The sequence below is a fragment of the Mus caroli genome, unplaced genomic scaffold (assembly GCF_978045245.1).
Source record: "Mus caroli unplaced genomic scaffold, Mus_caroli_1 scaffold_2, whole genome shotgun sequence".
Taxonomy (NCBI): Eukaryota; Metazoa; Chordata; class Mammalia; order Rodentia; family Muridae; genus Mus; species Mus caroli.
This window is the reverse complement of record NW_028227257.1, coordinates 73,861,716-73,881,515: the sequence shown is the minus strand read 5'-3', so window position 1 is coordinate 73,881,515 and position 19,800 is coordinate 73,861,716. Positions and strand designations below refer to the sequence as shown.

The following is a 19,800-nucleotide window of genomic DNA, read 5'->3' as shown; positions in this document are numbered from 1 at the left end:
CAGCAGCATGGAAGTGTAAGCCGAATAAACCCTTTCCTCCCCAACTCGCTTCTTGGTCATGGTGTTTGTGCAGGAATAGAAACCCTGACTAAGACAAAGAGTAGAGTATAGGATAGAGTTTATTCAGGGCATGGGGAGGGGAGTTAAGAGGGTAGTAAAGGCAGAGAGAGGCAGAGAGAGTAGAGAAGTAGAGGCTGGCTATGGCCATGAGCATGTGGAGAGAGAGGAAAGGGTGAGGGGAAGGGCAACGGGACAGGGAGGAGAAGGGAAGAGCCCAAGAGAGTAAGAGAATAGGAGAGTGAGGAGGGGCCAAGCAGCCCCTTTTATAGTGGGTCAGGTTTACCTGGCTGTTGCCAGGTAACTGTAGGAAGGAGCATACCTGCCTGTTGCCAGGTAACTGTGTGATGGAACTTAGACAGAATGCTAACAACCATGACCAAGGCAGCTTATAAAAAAGAGCATTTAATTGGGCTAACAGTTTCAGTGGGTTCGAGTCCATGATGGCAGAGCAAAGGCATGTGGCAGGGACAGCTGAGAGCTCACATCTTAATCCATAAGCAGGAGGCAGAGAGCACACTGGGAGTGACTTAGGCTTTTGAAACCTCAAATCTCACCCACAGTGACACATCCTTCAACAAGGCCACATCTCCTGATCCTTTCCAAACAGTTCTGCCAACAGGGGACTATGTATTGAAACATAGGAGCCTTTGAGGTCCATTCTCATTCAAACCACCACAATCTTATTTCCCTACATACCTCTCAGTCTCTCTTCTTCTTCTGCCCTTTTACTTGCCCTCTTTCTTCCTCTAGGTAGTTTTGTTTCTACCTTCACTTTAAATTTGAATTTATTATTGTAATTATTCATTTTGGTGTGTGTGTGTACATAAGGGCATAATGTATGTAGGGGGTATATGTGCCATGGACTATATATGGAGATCAGAGAAACTCTGGAGTCTGCTCTCTCCTTCAGCCTTATATGGGCTCTAGGGATTGAATTCAGGTTACCAAGCTTATTACAAGTACCTTTACCTGCTGAGCCATCCTGCTAGCCCTTGCTTCTATGTTCATGATTATTTATATATATATATACATATACACATATATATATATATGATTTTATGTATCTATATAAAATCTAAGATCCACAAATGAGAGGAAAAGACAATGTTCATCCAACTTAATTCACTAAATATAATAATCTCCATTTACATCCACTTTTCATTCAAACAATATAATTTTATTATTCTTAATGGCTGAATTTATCTTATCGTGTACATAAACCACATTTTTCATGTTCCACTGTTGATGGACGCCTAGGTTAGTTTCATAAATTAGCTGTTATGAATAATACCACACTAAGCATTGATGTATAATTATCTTTGTGATACAGTGAGTAGGAATTCTTAAGCTAAATACCTAGGAGTGATATAACCCAGTCATATGGAAGAACTACTTTTAATTTGTTGAGCAACCCCCAACCTGATTTTGACACAGTTTTGAGTACTTTACACTTCTACTAACAATCTATAAGGGCCCCCTTCCCCCCTTCTCTACATTGAAGTTTTTAATCTCTGTAGTATAAATCACAGACGAAAACCAATTACTTAAGGCTGCTCTACCCCCAAAAGAAAGAGCAAGCAAGATCCAGAATGAAGACATAGAAGAAATTAAAATGAATAAAATTAAGAGAAAATAATGAAACAGAATGTAACAGAATTAAAACTTGTTATTTGAAAAAAAAATCAAACTGATGAGCCCTTACTGATCAAGACTATAAACCATTAGTATGAGGAATGGAAAGGCGTTCTCACTACAAAGCTTTGGAACTCTGAAAAGATAAGAGGGGTTCATGAGCAATTTTATGCTGACAAAATTTGAAACTTACAGTAAGTGCACACCTTTCTTTTAAAAATACTAAAAGGGAAAAAGGATGTGCACAAAGTAAAATATAAAATTTGAGTGCCTCAATATAATAATTAACCTGATTTCAAAACCTTTTATTATGAAAAGTAAGTCACGGAATCTTTAATGATGAATTTCATCAACTATTTAGAAGAAAGACCATTTCCCATCTTACTTTATAGTCAACATACCGTCTAAGAAAGAGAACAAAACTTATAGGAAACTGTATTACACCATGAGCAGACACTAAGATACTACATAAAACACTCACAGATCAAATCCAAGAACATGCAAAACAAAATGAACAAAAAAAATTCCTAACATACTAGTCTAGCTTTAATTTATCCCAGGAAAAGAGTCTGGGTGTACCATTTGGAAGGGAGGAGGGGAAAAATAAGGGAAGAGGTTGGGAGGGAGGCAGCAATGAAGGACAGGAGAGGTACAGAGGGAGGGAGGGAGGGGAGGGGATAAAGGAAGGAAGGAAGGAAGAATAAATCAGTCAAATTGCTTCCATTAGCAATAAAGGACTAAAGAGATTGTTCAGTGGTTAAGAGCACTGGCTGCTCTTCAAGAGGACCCAGGTTCAATTCTCAGCACCTACATGGCAGCTGACAGCTATCTGTAACTAGTTCCTGGGGATGTGACATTGTCACACAAACACACATGCAGGCAAAACATCATTGCACATAAAATAAAAGTAAACAATAAAGGAGAAAATCGGAGTTTCCTCCTCTATCAGTAGGTGAAGAAAAAAATCTTTTAAATTCAACCCTATTCATGATTTAAAACTCGTAGATTCTAGACTCAAGTTCTGGATCCCATACGTTTTGTTTTTTTGAGCATTGCAGACCCGCCTCTCGAGAACCATTTCTTGAGACTATAGAGATGACTCTGCCTTTAAGAGCAGTGACTGTTCTGGCAGAGAAGCCAGATCTAGCTAGTTCCCAGCATCTATGTGATGGCTCACAACTATCTGCAACTTAGGCTCCAGAGACTCCAACACTCTCCTGGCCTTTGTGGGCATGGGGCACATGCATGTATAATGTATACAAGCATTCGTGGAAGAGAAACAAGCTAAACATATTCTGCAGACGTATGCCAAATACAGTTCAAAAGCAGGGTTACGAAGATTCATGCTGTGGCCCTATCAAACTTGAAAGAAAACTTGTTGGTTGCATGTTATAAATGGGTTTGTTGTCCTTTGGAAAGCCATGGTAGGTGAATTTAGGAGAAAAAGAGAGCCAGTTAGAAAAGATAAACAGCCCAAAGAGGCTTCTGAAGCTGTCTCGGTGGTAGAAACGTACCCTTGCACTGTTTAGAGTTTTATTCAGAGGTTAATATAGCTGTTAGCTATGGAGAGCCTGTTCCATGCAGTGTTGAACACAACCCTGTGTGCTGGAGACACGGGCATGAACAAAGCAAGTCACTGACCCTGGGGGACCTTGTAAGGCACTTAGTAAAGAAAGAGAGATAAGCAAATGACTTAAGAGCTAATTTTGTAAGATTGCTTTGGAGACAGACACTGTGAGCAGCTGGTCTGGTTTGGGTGGGGAAGGAGATGCTTCAGGGAGACTGGGAAGAACCTGGAAGAGGATCTTTCAGGTATGCCCACAGACACGAACAGTGCTAGTAGGAGCTAAGAGTTTAGAATGTGTAGGCAATTGCCTGACCCTGGAACTCAGTATGTGGTGGACTAAGAGCTGGCTGTCAGGGTCAGAGTGCTTTGTAAAAGTGTCTGGATTGCATACTGTGCTTCTGCGGAAGCATGGTTTTGTTGTTGTTGTTGTTTTGTTTTGTTTTTCCTTTTGGAAGAATGCTAGATTCAGTGCATACTAACATGAGGGTATTAAGGAAAGGAGGCCAGGATAGCAAGTGGGAGTACTGCAGTTCTCTGCAGTAGTAGACTAAGGTTTTTACTTTACTTGAGATAGGCTGAGACATTAACAGTGAGAGATTTCGGACTTGTGGGCTCAAAGCAGGTGAGAACTTGAACTTCTGTCCTGCTGACTTGCATGAAGTGATTCTTGCCACTTGATAATGTACCCGTGATGGGTTTCGAAAGGTGCCTGTTGTGAAAGATGTTTATTTACTCAGACTGCAACTGGACACCTTCTGTAGACAGGTAGCGCATTTAAAGTTTCTCTCTGTCATTAACTTAGAGACTTATGGAGAATCTTAGAGACTGGAAACCTAAATGTGTACGATGAAAGAAGAGAAGGCAGAAGAGGTGGAGAAAGCCAGAGAGAGGCAGCCATTGTCCTGGGCTGCAGGGCACATGGCTAATGAGAAGTAAGGGGAACCTGGCAGTATAAATAAGACATTAGGCCCTCGGGTGGAAGGAAAGGGAGGCGGTTGGTGTGGCTCCAAAGAGCACAGAGACCAGGGAGTTAAGTCTGTGGGTGACAGCAAGACATTGAATGTCTACTTTCCAGATAGTGTTTGGTGCTTATTAAAGGAGTTTGCTTGCTTGAAAGACCATGCAGGGCCAGTAGGCTCTCAGATAATGTGAAGGAAGAAGTTTTTCAGAGTTACTGATAGAACGCTCATCTGCACACAAGCCCTGGGTTTGATCCAGAGCCCTGCAAATTAATAATAGGGAAAATAAAAGACAGAGAGAAAAGGACTAAAGAAATGGGATCATGGCCTCTTGTTTATCATGAACTGTCTACATGGCTGTCCACTGTCACGATGGACCATCCTTTCATAATTTTAAGTGTGAAATGATAATTTAAAAAGCATAAGAGAATATGCTAAACTAAAAGTGGATAGAATGATGACAAGAGATGGATAAAAGAATTCAGGTGCAGAGAGCCAGAATATTCTCACATGAGCAGGCAAGACTCTTTGAGCTGACGTGGCTACAGACAGTGTATTTGGTGTTACTTGATGGACGTGGTTCAAGGTAGGCTGAGAGTATTGTCCATACATAGGCTTCTCTGGGCACCTTCCCAGACACAGAAGGAAATCCTGGGGTTAGCCCATACTTTTAGACGTTTGTCTGTTTAATATTGTCAGATTCATATGTTCACTGGGGACGGTCTACCGATCAATGGAGAGTGTGGAAGGAGGAGCCATTGTGGAGATAATGGCATCTGTGCTGGCAACACCTTGAACTTGGAAGTTTACAGTGCTGCAAGCCCAAGCCCTGGGAAGGACTAGACTTGCCTTTCCATCTTGTCTTGGTAGCCACCCCTTCTTAAGCACCTCTAGCACTGCAGTTAGAGACTAGAGTCAAAGAGACTAATTAATCCCCATGATATTAACCCTATCAGGAGAGGCGGAATTAACTTGTATCTGTCTATTGTATGGCAGTTACATCTTTGATTCTGACTTGCTTCTTTATTTAAAAAAAAAAAAAAGAAAAGAAAAGAAAAGAAAAGAAAGAAAGAAAGAAAGAAAGAAAGAAAGAAAGAAAAGGAGGAGGAGAAGGATAGCATCCATTTATCCCCCATTAGATTGTTGGCTCTGGACACTTGATGAGTTAGTACATACAAACTTTCAAGTTCCTTACTTGTCAGTCTGTGTTCAATGAACACTTATCATCATTTTATATCACTATGATCATTTTATACTAATTTTTACATATCTATTTTATATGTATGAGTGGTTTGCTCACGTACACATTACAGGGTGTGCCTAGTGCCCACAGAGGTCAGAAGAAGGCATCAGATCCCCTGGAACTGGAGTTACAAAGGATTTTGTGACCCACCACATGGGTGCTTGGAATTGAACTTAAGTCATTTGCAAGAACAAGTTCTCTTGACCACTGAACGATCTCTCTAGATCATTAGTATATGCTTAATCTTTTTTAAAAGAGGGGGTCTTCTCTTAAGAAAAAGGCACACAGGACATGCGAAACAAATGCACGCATGTGCGGTCACTAAGACCTACGCTTCTTTTGGTCCAACCAAAGGCCATTCATGTGCAGGAGCTGCTATTGTATATTTATTCAGACATCAATCCTAATCAGTTCCTTTGCTGCTTCGGCAGTAAGGGCATTGTAATTCTATTTTTATCGGTTCCTTCCTGTGACCCAGACATTCAAAATAGCATGAGTAAGGATCAAAAATATCTTAATGGGTTTGGTTCCCAGAGATATCAGTGACCAAAGGAAGAGCTTTGCAGGAATTTCTTCCTGAGATGATAAGGAGGGTAAGGAAGGAAGGAGAGGGAGGGACCCCCTTAAGAAGGAGGATCCCCAAATCCAGGGCTGTATGTCTGCAGAGGCAAAAAGCCACAATGGCGCATCAGTGCGCTGCGAGGACCCTGGGGAAGCAGAGCACCATGCTCCCTATTTCCAGGTCTGTGCTCCCATTGTGTAATAGCTGAAGGTAATGTCGCTGTTCTCCAGGTAGCCATGCTTTTCATGAGCAGATTTCCTGGTGTGGTTACATTTCTCAGACACGTGCGCAAACGCAGCGTTCCCTCTGCCGTTAGCATTTCTGTTTGGATATTTTGCCTGGGCGTCTTGTCCTTCTCTTTATGACCTCCACCCTTCTTTCTGTTGTGTTACTTCTTCCCATTCTCCTACTCTCGCTTAGCTTCCTCCTTCTTTGAATAACGTTTTATATTCAAACCCATTGTCACTGGTAAGTAATCGCAGTTTGGAAGCCAGGAGAAAGAAAATGGAATCACTGGAGGATCAAGAAGGCTGAGTCTAATGAAGCAAGACTTTGCCGATACACTCCTAGACAAAGGGGTGAAGAGAGCAGCCCTTCCTGGAGAAAACCACAGGGCTCACTGTACTACCCAATGTTTTCAGCACGCTTTGCTAGTTTTCATTTAATTTAGCATAAATTGAAGAGAAGTGGGTTAAGAAAAAGAAAGAAAATGGAATCAGAAGAACATCTAGTGCCACCATTGTGCAGTGCAGGGTTTCCCGAGCTGTAGCAAGTGTGCCGGTAGTGAGGGTGACATAATCTTAAGCTGTGCCTAGTTGCACACTTCTTTTGGTAATTTGGCATTTTTACATGCCTGCTGAAAAGTGTATGGGTGTGTGCAGGACTTGTAATTTCATGGATATTGCCGTTTAGGGTGAGGATAAATTTATTTAAGTAATAAAACCAAGTCTGGTTTAGAGAAATATTTAGTAAACATAGGCCAGGTGTTATGCAGATGTGGCAAATGAGTCATGGTTCTAGCACATGGTTCAGGCACAAGCTAGAGACACTGGTAGCACATGCGTCTTTTTGACTTCAGTGAGGGCTGGTTGGGGAACTCTGGAGAGCGCAGGTGGCTGTTGGTCAGTTCTAACTCACCTCTGAAGAGCATCTGCACCATCTCACCTCAATTCTGTCATAGCTCCAGTGAGTCTATCTCAGAGGTAAGGAATGGAGATGTATCTAACCTCCTCTTACCCTATCCAAAAATTTGCCACAGCTGCATGGCTTGATGAAAGCCCAAGGCGTGCGCAATAATTCTGCAGCAGCAACTTGCATTTTTAAACATTTAAACATGGATAGCAGGTGTGGGTGTTATGCTAGTGTGACTCACAGATTTGAGTAATTGCACACTGGGATGTTTGTTTGATTTTTAGAATTGAAGCATATTTCAGTCTGAGCCCTTGACCCTTGACTTGAAAAGTAATGGGTCTTGGCTCCTGATTACAGATCTCTGTGCAGGTTCCTGGTCAGGGCCTTATACACAGTCTGTTTGGAACATACCAGTTGGGGATCAGTCAGGACCTCCATAGCAGGACGTGCCTCTTTTCTCTGACCTTGCCTTAGGGTCCCAGAGAACATGCTTTGGCTTCCTTGTGAGACGTGCCACAGCTGCTTCTGCTGAGAGCTTGTTACTGCTCACAAAGCTGCCCCTTGCAGGGAATTCCATCTGGACCCTCACTTCTCCACAGCCCTGGCATTTCCTGCAGAAAGCTCTCACCTCTGTCTTGAGGCTGTAGACAGCCTTCATCCCCATCCAGCCTGCTGAGGTGCTCTCCTCGCTCCCTGTCCCAACATCCATCAAGCTTTTTGTCTTGAGTGGAAGCAAAACCTACACAAGGAAATGGTAGCAGTGTTTCTAGAAACTTCTGTTTAAACCATTGTGTGTAAACACTCCCGAGGCAGATGAACACAAAGACTTTCCTAGAATAAAGGATTGGGGAAAACACAGGCTGGTGTTCCTAGTAACTGTTTTTTGCAATGTATAAAGTAAAAATGTTGAAGCTTATACATGTACCCAAAGTATACGCCATACTGTTATGCACACTCTCAGTGTCGCTGTGCTCAAATGTGCATAGTATGAAACATGGCCATCCAATCTTAGCAAACCCAGTTTGTTCAGAATTACAGACTCTAAATGTCTTGCTTGTTTGGGTTTTAATGACCATATTTTTCAAATACTTTTTATCCAGAAACACATTAGGTGTTTGGGGCTGAAAAGCCTGGTTTCAGATTTTGAAAAAGCCTCTCAAAGGGGAGAAGAACGTCTTGAGATATATGCCTTCAGACGCTATCACCCTGAAACTGAACCTGATAAGTTGTTAAGTCTATAATCTTATACAATTATAAGTCATAATAGTAAGCTGATGAAAAACAGGCAATACGCCATAACATAGAATATTCCTAGAGTATTCCTGAGAAGATTCCTAGAATATTCTCTGAGTTTGATCAGAGACTTTTCTGATAAGCACAATAGCTCAGCCGGTCTCTGTCTGGTGGCAGAAAATAAACACTTGAAATGCCAACCATTTGTTCGGTTGACTGGTGCTCTAAGCTTCAAAATGGTTTCTTTAAATCCAGTACATTAAGAAACTAAAGGAAGGCTGGAGAAATGGCTCTGCAGATAAGAGCATGCTCTGGCTGCTCTTCCAGAAGTCCTGAGTTCAGTTTCCAGCAACCACAGAGTGGCTCACAACCAACTGTAATGGGATCTGATGCCCTCTTCTGGTGTGTCTGAAGACAGCTACAGTGTACTTATACATAAAATAAGTGAATAAATATAAGAAAAGAAAAGAAGAGGAGAGGAGGTGAGGGAAGGGAGGGGAGGGGAGAGGAGGGGAGGGGAGGGGAGAGGAAAGAAAGATATCTCAGTCTGTAAAGTGATTTCCCTACAGCATGTGTACCTGAGTTGATCCCTGGGAATCTTTTAATCCCAGCCCTGGGGAGGAAGAGACAGGAGGATCCCTGGTGCTTGCTGGACAGTCAGTCTAGTCAAACAAACCTAGAAGAGAGAGAAAGGGATGGAGAGGGAGACCTCGAGCCCATGCAGGAGGACACACATTACTCACGGCAAAGTGAAAAATAGAAATAAAGAGTGACGTACAGAGGAGCCGGTCCAGGCTCAGCTCTCAGAGGCTACATGATGAGTGCACATATAGTTTACATATATATCAATGTAATTAATCCAATTTTGTTGAATTTTGCTATATTCCAATCTGTGCTATAATAGATTAAAACAATTCTCTTTGATTTGTTTGTTTGTTTGTTTGTTTGTTTAGACACTGGATGAGCAAATTTCAACTCAGTCATTCTCTGAGCTACATTTTCTAAAGCTTTGGGGACCAGATGATGGTTTCTCCTCCTCCTCCTCCTCTTTCTCCTCCTCCTTCTCTTCCTCCTCCTCCTGTGCCTACTCCTTGTCCTCCTTTCCCTTCCTCCTCCTCCTCTTACATCTCTATCTCCTCTACCCCCCCCCCCCCCTACTTCTCCATCACCTTCTCCTTCTCCCTGCTCCTTCTTCTTCTCGTCTCTTCCTTTCTCCCCCTCCCAATTTAGGGGTAATTTTATAACGGTCAGGACTTCTATGCTCCAAGTAGTAGTCACTTTATCATAAACTGTCCTGAACTGGACTAGAATGTGTTGTGTATTTGAAACAATTCAAAGGTGTGCATGGCTTCAGTGGAGGCCTGAGCATAGGCTGAAATGTGACTATTACAGTGTCTTCCTCTCTGTTTCAGAACAGAACTTATTTCTTACAGGTTGGCTCCATGCTTAGGCTTAGTACAGTCTCCTAAGCCTTTCAGAGTGGCTGCCAATGACGGGAGGGACAATGTTTGAGGAAAACTTGACAGAATCTGGAGGTGGCTTTTTTTTTTTTTTTTTTTTTCTGACTTGCGTTCTTGAGCTCTCCCTGCTCAGACTGGGTAGAGCCAGCAGGACAAAATACACTAATGAATGGCTTTAGCTTAAACGGAGACTCTGCTATGCTGAGCCTGAAGTGTAGTCATCCGAGTCACGGGGAAACTGAGGCTGTTGGAGAGAGAAGATGGAGGGAGGCATGAATATGACAAACTGCAAACACATGATCACCATAAGCTGTTTACTGAGCATGAAAAAAATGGATGCTCCTTTTTGAAGGTTCTTTTCTTTGTTTGATTTTTGACATGGGTCTCTCACTCTGTAGGCAAAGCCAACCTGGAACTTTTGTAATCCAGATTGATCTCAAACCTCTGCCAAACCTACTGTCTTAGTATTGGGGTGATAGTAGAGCTCATGTTTTAGAACATAATCAAAATGGTTTGATGCTTGTTTTATGATAACTAATACTACAGCGTTACCCAATAGACAGCAGAGAGGCCTTTCTCCGCAACATCTTTATACACAAAGAACTGGTTGAGATTTTTAACCTCCTGTCTCCTGTTTCTACAGATTTACTATTTGAATAAAAATGGACAGATTCAATCTAAAGTCCTCCAACTATTTCTGACTGTTCTTCTTTCCTTCCCTACCCCCATCACAGTTTCTTTAGAAAAGCCAACCGTTCCTTTCTCCCTTTCTCCCACCGTGAGCTCTCTTTCCCCGGGGCCAGCCTCTTCCTGTAGGATTCTTTTCTTTCCAGATTTAAAAGCTCTTGTATGAGCCCCCTTAGACCTTTTATTAAACTTTCCATCTATCACATGAATTCTAAATGAGAGAATGGCCTTTCCATTCTCTCTGCCATGTGCTAGTAAGTGCATCTATTTACTTCAGTTTCCACCCATTAAAAATACTACAGTGGCTTTTTATTACATGGGCCGTGGATGTTGGGGGTTGGGGAGTGAGACTACTTTTCAAGTATTTGGACGTTAGTAAACTTTTCTTGGGGATCGAGTCTAGGGAAAATAGATTGCTGGCTAGAAATAGAAGCAGATTTTTTTTTTCTAAATGAAGGAAGTCATTGTTTAAAGTAATACTTAAATGTCTTTAAAGAGACTAATTGTTCCCTTCCTTTTTAGAAGTATTTGAGTTGGTATCCTCCTGCTATTTTTGAATCATTAAGCAGTGATTTTATGTAGCATTACTAACAGTGAAGTCTTACTAATCCTTCATGTCTGGGTTGAGTTTACAGACTGGTGGTGATGTTTAGTGTCATGGAATGAGATGGATGAGTTGATACTTGTGATGGGGCTTATAGTGTTTGGGGATTCATTTTTTCCTTTTCTTTTTTTAGTTTATTGTTATTCTAAAGGAATGCTCTATCTTTGGTTGCTTTTTGGTGACAGGAACTAGCTAGAAAGCAGTAATGTAGAAGAAGCATTCAGTACGAATTCTATTTTATTTTCCTGATATACACAAAAACCTAGATAACATCCACAAGCATCTTAATACCGATCTTCCCTGCTCTCCCTCCAGGACAGGCTTCTCAGAGCTTTTATTCTGACAGCACTCAAAGCAGGCATAACAAGTTGCTAGCTTACAATTGATGGTTTGATCAAATGAATTTACACAAGATACTGACTTCTCAGTATCAACACCTGGATGTTTACACAGGATGATCTCCTAAAACATAACAGAGTTTCCAGTTGTGATAGAAAAATACATGCTGTTTACCTTCAGAAGCTGAAATAAGGCCATGGAGGGGAATTATAGAGATTAAATTGTCATGATTAGTTTTGCTTAAATGTATGAGGTCGGGAGAACATCCACTTTGAATGAAGAATATTTAGCCACTACAGTCAACTTCCAGGGAATATATCTGTTTCTTCAGGCCCCTTTTCATCAGATGCCAGCTTTGGAGAGCTGGCCTCTGAACTGCAAAGTTTCTTTCTTTATCTTCTAATGGCTCGACAGTCTTGGTACCCATGATGCAGTGTGAATTCTAGAAACAAGAGCATCCTTTCCATATGAGCAGGGGTAGCCCCCTGATCTCAGTTTCACGATGGCACAAAGAAGTACTCACTGAGACCTGTCCTCTGCTACCAGGATTACAGCAATGTTGCATATCAGGTTTTCTCCTTCCTTCCTTCTTCCCTTCCCTTCCCTTCCCTTCCCTTCCCTTCCCTTCCCTTCCCTTCCCTTCCCTTCCCTTCCCTTCCCTTCCCTTCCCTTCCCTTCCCTTCCCTTCCCTTCCCTTCCCTTCCCTTCCCTTCTTCCTTCTTTCCCTCCCTTTTAGTACCAAAATATTCATGGCATCCAATTTACTCCCTTGCCCATTTATAAGTGGGTATGACACTGGACACCTTCCACCTCCAGATCTTAGACTGAAATCCCATGTCCACCAAGTAATAACTCCTATTTCCTCTTCAAGTCAAATCCCTGGCACACTTATCCTACTGACTGCTCCTGTGAGTTTCGTGGCTCTAGATAAGTCTTACAAATGGAATTAGATTGCTAAAGAAGACCTGAGCATATCGAAATATAAGAAAGTTTCGGCAAGAAAAAGGCTCTAGAACCAGGCGGTGCTCTTCCCCCACTACCCATCCTCCTCACAACTGTGGCCATCCATTTTTATAGCTTGGAACACAGGAAAAGGCTAACGTAGAGCAGGCCATTGGTGCAGCTGGGCATTTGCCTCCCTTGGACTTAATCTGGCAGCCCAGAGCCTAGGATTGGCCAAGAGGTCATCTGCTGTGATTGGCTGAGGCTTAGCCGCTGAGTTGCAGAATTTTATTCTTTGATTGCCTTACAAATTGTTTGCACCACGTGCCAGATAGCCACTCAACTTTCTATGGAGTCAACTTTAAGCCAAAACTTTATCATTCAAATTTAGAGGCTCGTTTCAGCCACATTCACTTCTGTTCAAGCATGCAATCTTTTTACTTTTGGTTTTTGCTGAGTCCAGCGTGGCCTTCGTGGGGTGGAATGACATGACTCTCGCCTCTGGGACAAAGCTAACAGGGCATGGGCCTCCAAGAGTGTTGGTGGCTGCTGTGGGCTTAAGGCTTATTTGTATAATAATGTACATATTTTCACATTCCTCCTGTGATGAATATCCTTCCAATTAATGTTAATGACTCCATGATAATCAGAGACAGCATGAGTCCAGGAGTCAAAGGTGTGGTTAATGTCTCAGCAAAATGATAAATGCTGGAACCTTCAGGACAGCCCTTAAGGCTATGGGAAAGAGTTCTAAACACATGAGTTTGAAAATATGTTTTTCTCAACTGTGCAAAAATATAAATATGAATTGTATAAGGAGCTTCACAGATGTAAAGGAACAGAGGCTGCTACCCTAGGGGTCAGCTTGTAAGAAAGATACAGAGATGGGCAGATTCAAATGCAGGCAGATTCCTGAGTTCAAGGTCAGCCTGGGGCCACGTAAATTCTGGCCCAGTTGTGGTCAGAATGATAATTCCAGGGTGGGGTCCCACCTTGCTATCTTATTGTCTGTGCTTGTGCTTGCTGTCTCTTCCTAAGAGTCAAGGGGCTAATGCTGATTTCTGGGATGGACTAGAGGGAACCTGGAATAAATTGCTAAATTGATATGTTAATAAAAATTTGGGCTTTAGGTCTACTTGAGATGAGCTGGCAGAAATCAATAGCAGACCCTCTTTAGAATGTTTTTCTCTGTTGAGAGCTAAGCTGTCTGGAGATCACTAGAGAGTGAATTTTTTTTCAAGAATTTTTTTTTTTTAAACAGGATTTCTGATTTTAGTCAGAAAGTCCGTGGAGAATGAACACAACTCTTAGAATTTTTTTCTAACAAGATTTCTCAAATCCCAAGAATTACTTAGAGAGCTGACACAGCTCTTAGAATGTTTTCTAGCAGCTATTTAGGGAAGGCTATCTTAAGAGTGAACACAGGGCTTTTAATTTTTTTTTTTTTTTTTTTTTTTTACTTTCTGATTTTTATTGAAAAACCCAAGAATTACTTTTAGAATGTTTCTAACAGGATTTTTGACTTGGTCAAAAGATCCAAGATTTTTTTTTTTTAAATAGCAGCTTTTCTGACTTTGGTCAGAAAACCCATAAGCTATTCAGAGAGCTTTTGGGGGGTTTTACTAGCAAAGAGTGCTGGTTCAACCAGAGAGAGCTTTCTCTAGAAGAAAGTTGGCTGTCTCAACCAGGGAGGTTTTAGAATAGCCAGAAAAGGCTGTTCTGAGCAGAACAGAGAAGAGAGAGAGAGAGAGAGAGAGACAGAAGTCTGGAATGCTGTCTCAAGCAGAACATAGACTGCCAGCTTGTAACCCACGATTTGACTTCCAATCATTTGTTTGCACTGATAACCCTTCTTTCAGGAACCTAGACCTAGCTGAGGCTGGACCTTGGCAGTTTGGGGCATATTTCACTTAACAAGATTCCTTCAATGGGTTCTGATGCAATACGTCTCAGAATTTTCTTTCTTTTGAGGGCTGAATACTATTCTGTTTTACATATGTGTATTGTTAGGGTCCAGGAATCTCCTCACACACCCCACAAACACTGACCTCAGTCAGACAGAGATAGTTTATTGAGCCTATGCCCCAGGACTGATTGGCTAGGGCCAGGTCCAGATTTAGGAACTGAACCGTGATTCATAATTAAGTCCCTAGGGGTTTTGAAGCCCCAAATCCACAAACATCTGTGCCAAGTTATTTCAACAATCAGGATTTAGGGGTAGGGGATTTCCTTAAGAACGTGTCTTTTTGTACATCTGTCTGGTTTCCATTGGTTGGGGTCTTCAACTATGGCAAGGGACTTGCCTTGTCTAACAGTCATGTCTTAACTTCTTTACCAGGATGTCAGTTACCTACGTCCATGTCTCTTTCTGTTGAGTATGATATCAGTTCTCAGGGGGGTCTTAATATTTACTTGACCCCTATTCAAAATGGAAGTCTTGTTCCAAATAGTCTCTTATATTGGTACAGGTGTCTCTTTTATATTGGGGTCCCTCTCAGGGGCAGCTTACACCATAAAAGCTTATACACAGGTGCAGGAAGTGTTGTTTGTGGTTGGTTCGAGTCCAAGCTTATTGTGAGTAACCATGCAAAACAGTTCTACTGACTTGTATTGTGATTGATTTCCAAGGGCATAAGACAGCAGATAATCAAGTTGGCATTAGAATCTTTCCTAGTAACTATAGGACAGGCAACCGCTATAGAAAATGATATGAAAAGTTTCCTTATAATGGCAGGCTAGCCAGGTAACTGTTACCTAGGCCTTAACATTCCATTTAGGTCTTACTATTTTACCCAGGTCCTAACATACACTGCATTCGTTTACTTACTCCATTGTATTCATATACCACATTTTGTTTACTCATTCACCTGCTAATGGGTTCAGGGTGTTACCATATAATATGGATTCTGCGTATTGCTGCTATGAGCACCTGCACACAAGGCCCTGGTTTTAGTTCTTGCTATAAGGTACTATATGTTAATTCTACCTTTAACTTAAGGAGTGACACTATCATTTTCTATAATGGTTGTCTGTCCTACAGTCCCACAAGCATGCTCTCAGGTTGTTTTCAGCAGAAATCATTGCCACCTCACACTGCTCCCAAAAACACAACTCTGGGACTCTTGATTCTTGTCACCGGAGATCTTTTTCCATTGAGGGATAAGGAGAGGACCAAACCTTACACTGTAGTCAGGGGATGCAGAAATGCACAAGAAGAGAATAGTCTGACTGGACAGAGAAAGGCAGCACCTGAACTTAAACAAGACACACTCCAAGAGGAGCGTAAACCCGCCATCTGCCCAGCACTGCGTCAGGGTGCACCTGGTCAGATGTGTGCCATTGTAAGAGTTGTGTTCATGGGATCTACAGACTGCAACAGATGCCAGACAGACTCTCAGACAAAGCCTTCTTGTCACTGTTTGTCTCCAGATAGTTCAATCCAGGTCTTTTGTTAGTTTGTTTGTTTCTGGGAAAATAAATGAATGTTTGGATTTTTAACAATACTTCCCACCTCTGAGCAAAACTAATTTATGATACTTCATATACAGTGTGCAGAAATTCCAAAAAGAAAGAAGTATGTCCCTGTCACCCAACCCTGACTTACACATGGAGGGTCTGGGGGAGCAGGAGAGCCAGCAGGTGTGGTGGTTTGAATATGGTTTGAAAGGGCTAGGGGTGTGGCCTTGTTGGAGGAAGTGTGTTTTGGGGAGTTTCAAAAATGCAAGCCAAGCCCAGGGTCTCTCTCTTCATACTTCGTGCTTTCTCTGGATTCTGATGTAGAACTCTCAGCTACATCTTGGGTGCCGTGTCTGCCTGCATGCTGCCATGTGTCCCAACCTGCCAATAATGGACTAAACCTCTGAAAGTGTATGCAAGTCCCAGTTAAATGCTTTCTTTTATAAGAGCTGTTGTGGTCATGGTGTCTCTTCACAGCAATAGATCACCGAGTAAGATGGGAAGACACGCTTTCTGATTTCTGGTTAACTTGGTTAACTTGAGCTAGCCTTAGAATGCTTCAGTGTGAAACACTGTAGATTTGAAAACGACTGTGTGCTTTATGATCCTCCTGTCCAAGCCCCTTCGAATACTGGGACCTAGAAATCCTATAATGGCTCTTTCTTTAGGAAGACCAGAACATTCTCGGTTGCTAACAAAACCTCAGGAGATCCCACATTCCAGAATTTTCCACTTTGGGCTTTATTTTCTATGCAAGATGTTTGTGGGTTTTCTTATTGTAAAATTAGGGTTGTCATAGAGACATCTGTTTCAAACCAAATATATTATGGTCCCAGAAAACTGGGTTTATTTATGAACATGTTAGCACTACTCAACAGAGAGGAGCACAGCTCAGGTGGGGAGGCATCTATAGTAGATGGCTTATGGGTAAACTTAAACCTCTGAGGATTAATCCAAAATTATTTTATCTTCCTAGATGTTTAAAATCATCCGTAAGAATTTCAAGCCTGGGTTTTCCATTGTCTCCCGGTGACCAGAGTCAGCCATGTTTTATTTACCCTGTTGGCCTAGCTTTCAGGCATGTGATTCCAAGTACAAGTCTCAGTCTTGACTCAAGTGCTTGTTAACCATTTTCTGGACCCTTTTGTGAGTCCTGACTTTTGTCATTGTAGCAGAAAAGTCTCCCTTTATCACCCAGGTGATTTTTATGCCCACTAACGAATACCTGGCTTTGAAGTTACAGGTGTGTGGTTTGGCTGTGAACTTATTCCTAGAATGCCTCATGCAAGTTGGTGCCTGATAGGAGGACATCTTTCTGCCTCCTTCCAGTAAAACTAAATTTATATCCAATTAATTTAGAACGTAGGCTGGGTAGGACATGGCTAATTGTAATTTTTTAAATTTTATTTTTAAGATACTTTTTAATTACTTGTTTTCTTTCAAGCTCATTCTGCTGTGTTGTAGAAGGGTGGGTGTGGAACTTAGGAATGCCAATTAGCCTTTCTGTTTGTACCTAGTTATGTGATTTTTGGATGACACCCTTTCACTCGGTCCCTACTTTCTTCATTTATAAAATGAGACTGTTGCATTAACATTATTTTTTTTTCTCCCACCCTCAAACCATGTTTTATGCATGGAACCAGGAAAAACAAAAAACCTTAAAATCGTCTAACCTTTAAAAAAAAAAACTCACAACAATAAAGAAAATGGGCTGGAAGCAGACTGGGTGTGCTACCTGGGGACAACCTTCAGGGCAGTCTGCAGGAACCCAGGGTTCTGGGCTTTTCCCTGTGTGCTACGGAGTACATCCCGTGTCACACAAGGACTTTGCTTCTTCTATTTCAGCAATACTCCATAAGCATTAGGCTCTGCCGCAGAGGTCACACTGAACCTTGGGAAATTAAGAGTTTAATGTAGATTGGTGTAGACTGGTTCATTAATATCATCGAAGTGTTTCTTGACTCAGAAGTGGGAGGGCCCGGGAAACTGACATGGATGTGGTCCTCTAGTGCACACTGTGGCTGTTGGAAATGCCGAAGGTACCAAGGCAGCATGTGTTGTAGGTCTCATTGTGACCTCTGCCGCATTCAAAAGAAAACATTTTATTTTTCCTCCTGTTTGTTTGTTCTTACATTTTCAGGATGGTGGTCTCCCTTTATGTTTATCTCGACATGTGACATATGCAGTTCTTTTACCCAAATAAATACACACACGTACAAAGGGATACATGCATGTACACATATGCACACACTGCAGGGGATGGGTAAGTGCTGACATATATGAATTCATCTACTCTCTTTAACTGCCCAAATCACAAATCCAATATGACCAGCGCACCTGTTACTCAGAGATGATCAGACAGCTTTTGCTGGCTGAGTTCCAGTCATTTAGTAGGCGAGGGAACAAGCTCTGTTCACAACTCCTTCAGCTGAACCCACACCTGTTTATGCCTTCGTCCCCATGTCAGCTCCTCCGACAGTGGAAGGAACTTGGGGGCTTCCATAACCATGACTTCCTTGGGTGACTTTCTCTAGATCTTTCCCCCATTCTTTCCTCCTGACTGTAGATGAGTGAAGGACTTCCTCTGTTTCTTCTATTCATACCAGGACAGGTCTTCCACAAAGAAACAATAGAAAGAACAGCTAACATTTAAAAGTATTGAAAGCCAAGACATATAGGCTTTGCGTTCGGAATGTAGTGTGGCCATATGAGACCAATGTCCTGCTTAGCTTAGGTGGCACTGAGTTCCAGGCCCTTCTGGCTGAGACATCGGCAGGCCAGTCTTGCAGAGTCGAATGACCAGTGAGTGAGGATGTGCCCAGGGGCGGTTCCAAGCTCAACAGACCTGACTAGGTGAGGAACCTGCCTGTGTGTGTGTGTGTGTGTGGGAGCTCCCGTATCTCATTATGTTAAGCCAAGCTTAGCAGCAGAGGGATGGCTTCCTTCGGGAATAGCTGTGCTTAATTGATTTATGTTGTTGATGAAGTGCACATGCATAACTTCTGACTGCCTCCCATCCAACAACCCATGCGGAGGAAGGCGAGGGTTGTTGAAACAGCTCCCCCCCCCCCCCCCGCCCCGCACCCGCATTCAAAATACCAACAAAAAGACAAGCTGCCAGAGTCACTTAAGGACTTACATGTAGTGTTTAAAGCATGAATGGAAAATAAATTTGATATTTCAAATGTATACTTTAACAGATAAACAGAATTATGGCCAGAACTTATTCCAGGAGATGGATGCCCCTTTTGGCTCTTGGCAGACAGACCAGCATCCCTTTGGGAGTTGGGGGTGGGCACAAGACTGGATGGACCCTTGAGCACCACCAGTCACGGCAGATTTGGCTTTGGCTTACCTGCCATTGCCACACTAAGTAATGACATGTCAGACGACTAGCATGGAAACAAGGCACAAACTGCTTGGGACAACTGGGAAATGTCATTTATACAGAATGTCAGGCCATAGCCTCTAGTGTAAATAGCAGAGGCTTTGTCCTGTCCTGTTATGCAATAGCACTTGGTGTGAAATTAAATCAGCGCCTGGTGGAGATCTCGATAGGGTGTAGATGTGTGGGCAGTAGTCATGCTCTCCCCACTGGTTAGGAAAGCCTGTACTTCTCCGAGTTTTAACAGTGCTACTACCCAGAAGAGGCTTCAGTTTGCTGAATTGGAGTGTGCTGTTCTGTCCTCTCTCACGGAAGCTTTTGGTTTGCTTGCTTATTTGTTTGAGACAGGGTTTTGTAAGTAGTGCAGGCTGGCCTTGATCTTGTGATTCCTCATTTCTCAGCCTTCCTTGTGCTGCGATCACATGCTTGTATCACACTGCCTAGGCCTGGGGAAACTTTTTTAAAGGAAGTGAAACCACCCTTTCTGTTGTTATTTTTCAGAGATCAGATTAAGAAATTTTAACACAACTCCCATTTTCT

General features: G+C 42.3%; 1 protein-coding gene and 1 non-coding gene across 4 annotated transcripts in view; both read left to right on the top strand.

Moving 5' to 3' along the window:
* The window catches only part of Mpped2 (metallophosphoesterase domain containing 2), a 174,430-nt gene that overhangs the window by 110,966 nt on the left and 43,664 nt on the right, over nucleotides 1-19,800 (top strand). The gene's annotated exons all lie outside the window — the stretch shown is intronic.
* Nucleotides 6,536-6,660, top strand: LOC115030471 (small Cajal body-specific RNA 4). Its single transcript, XR_003836067.1, has one exon.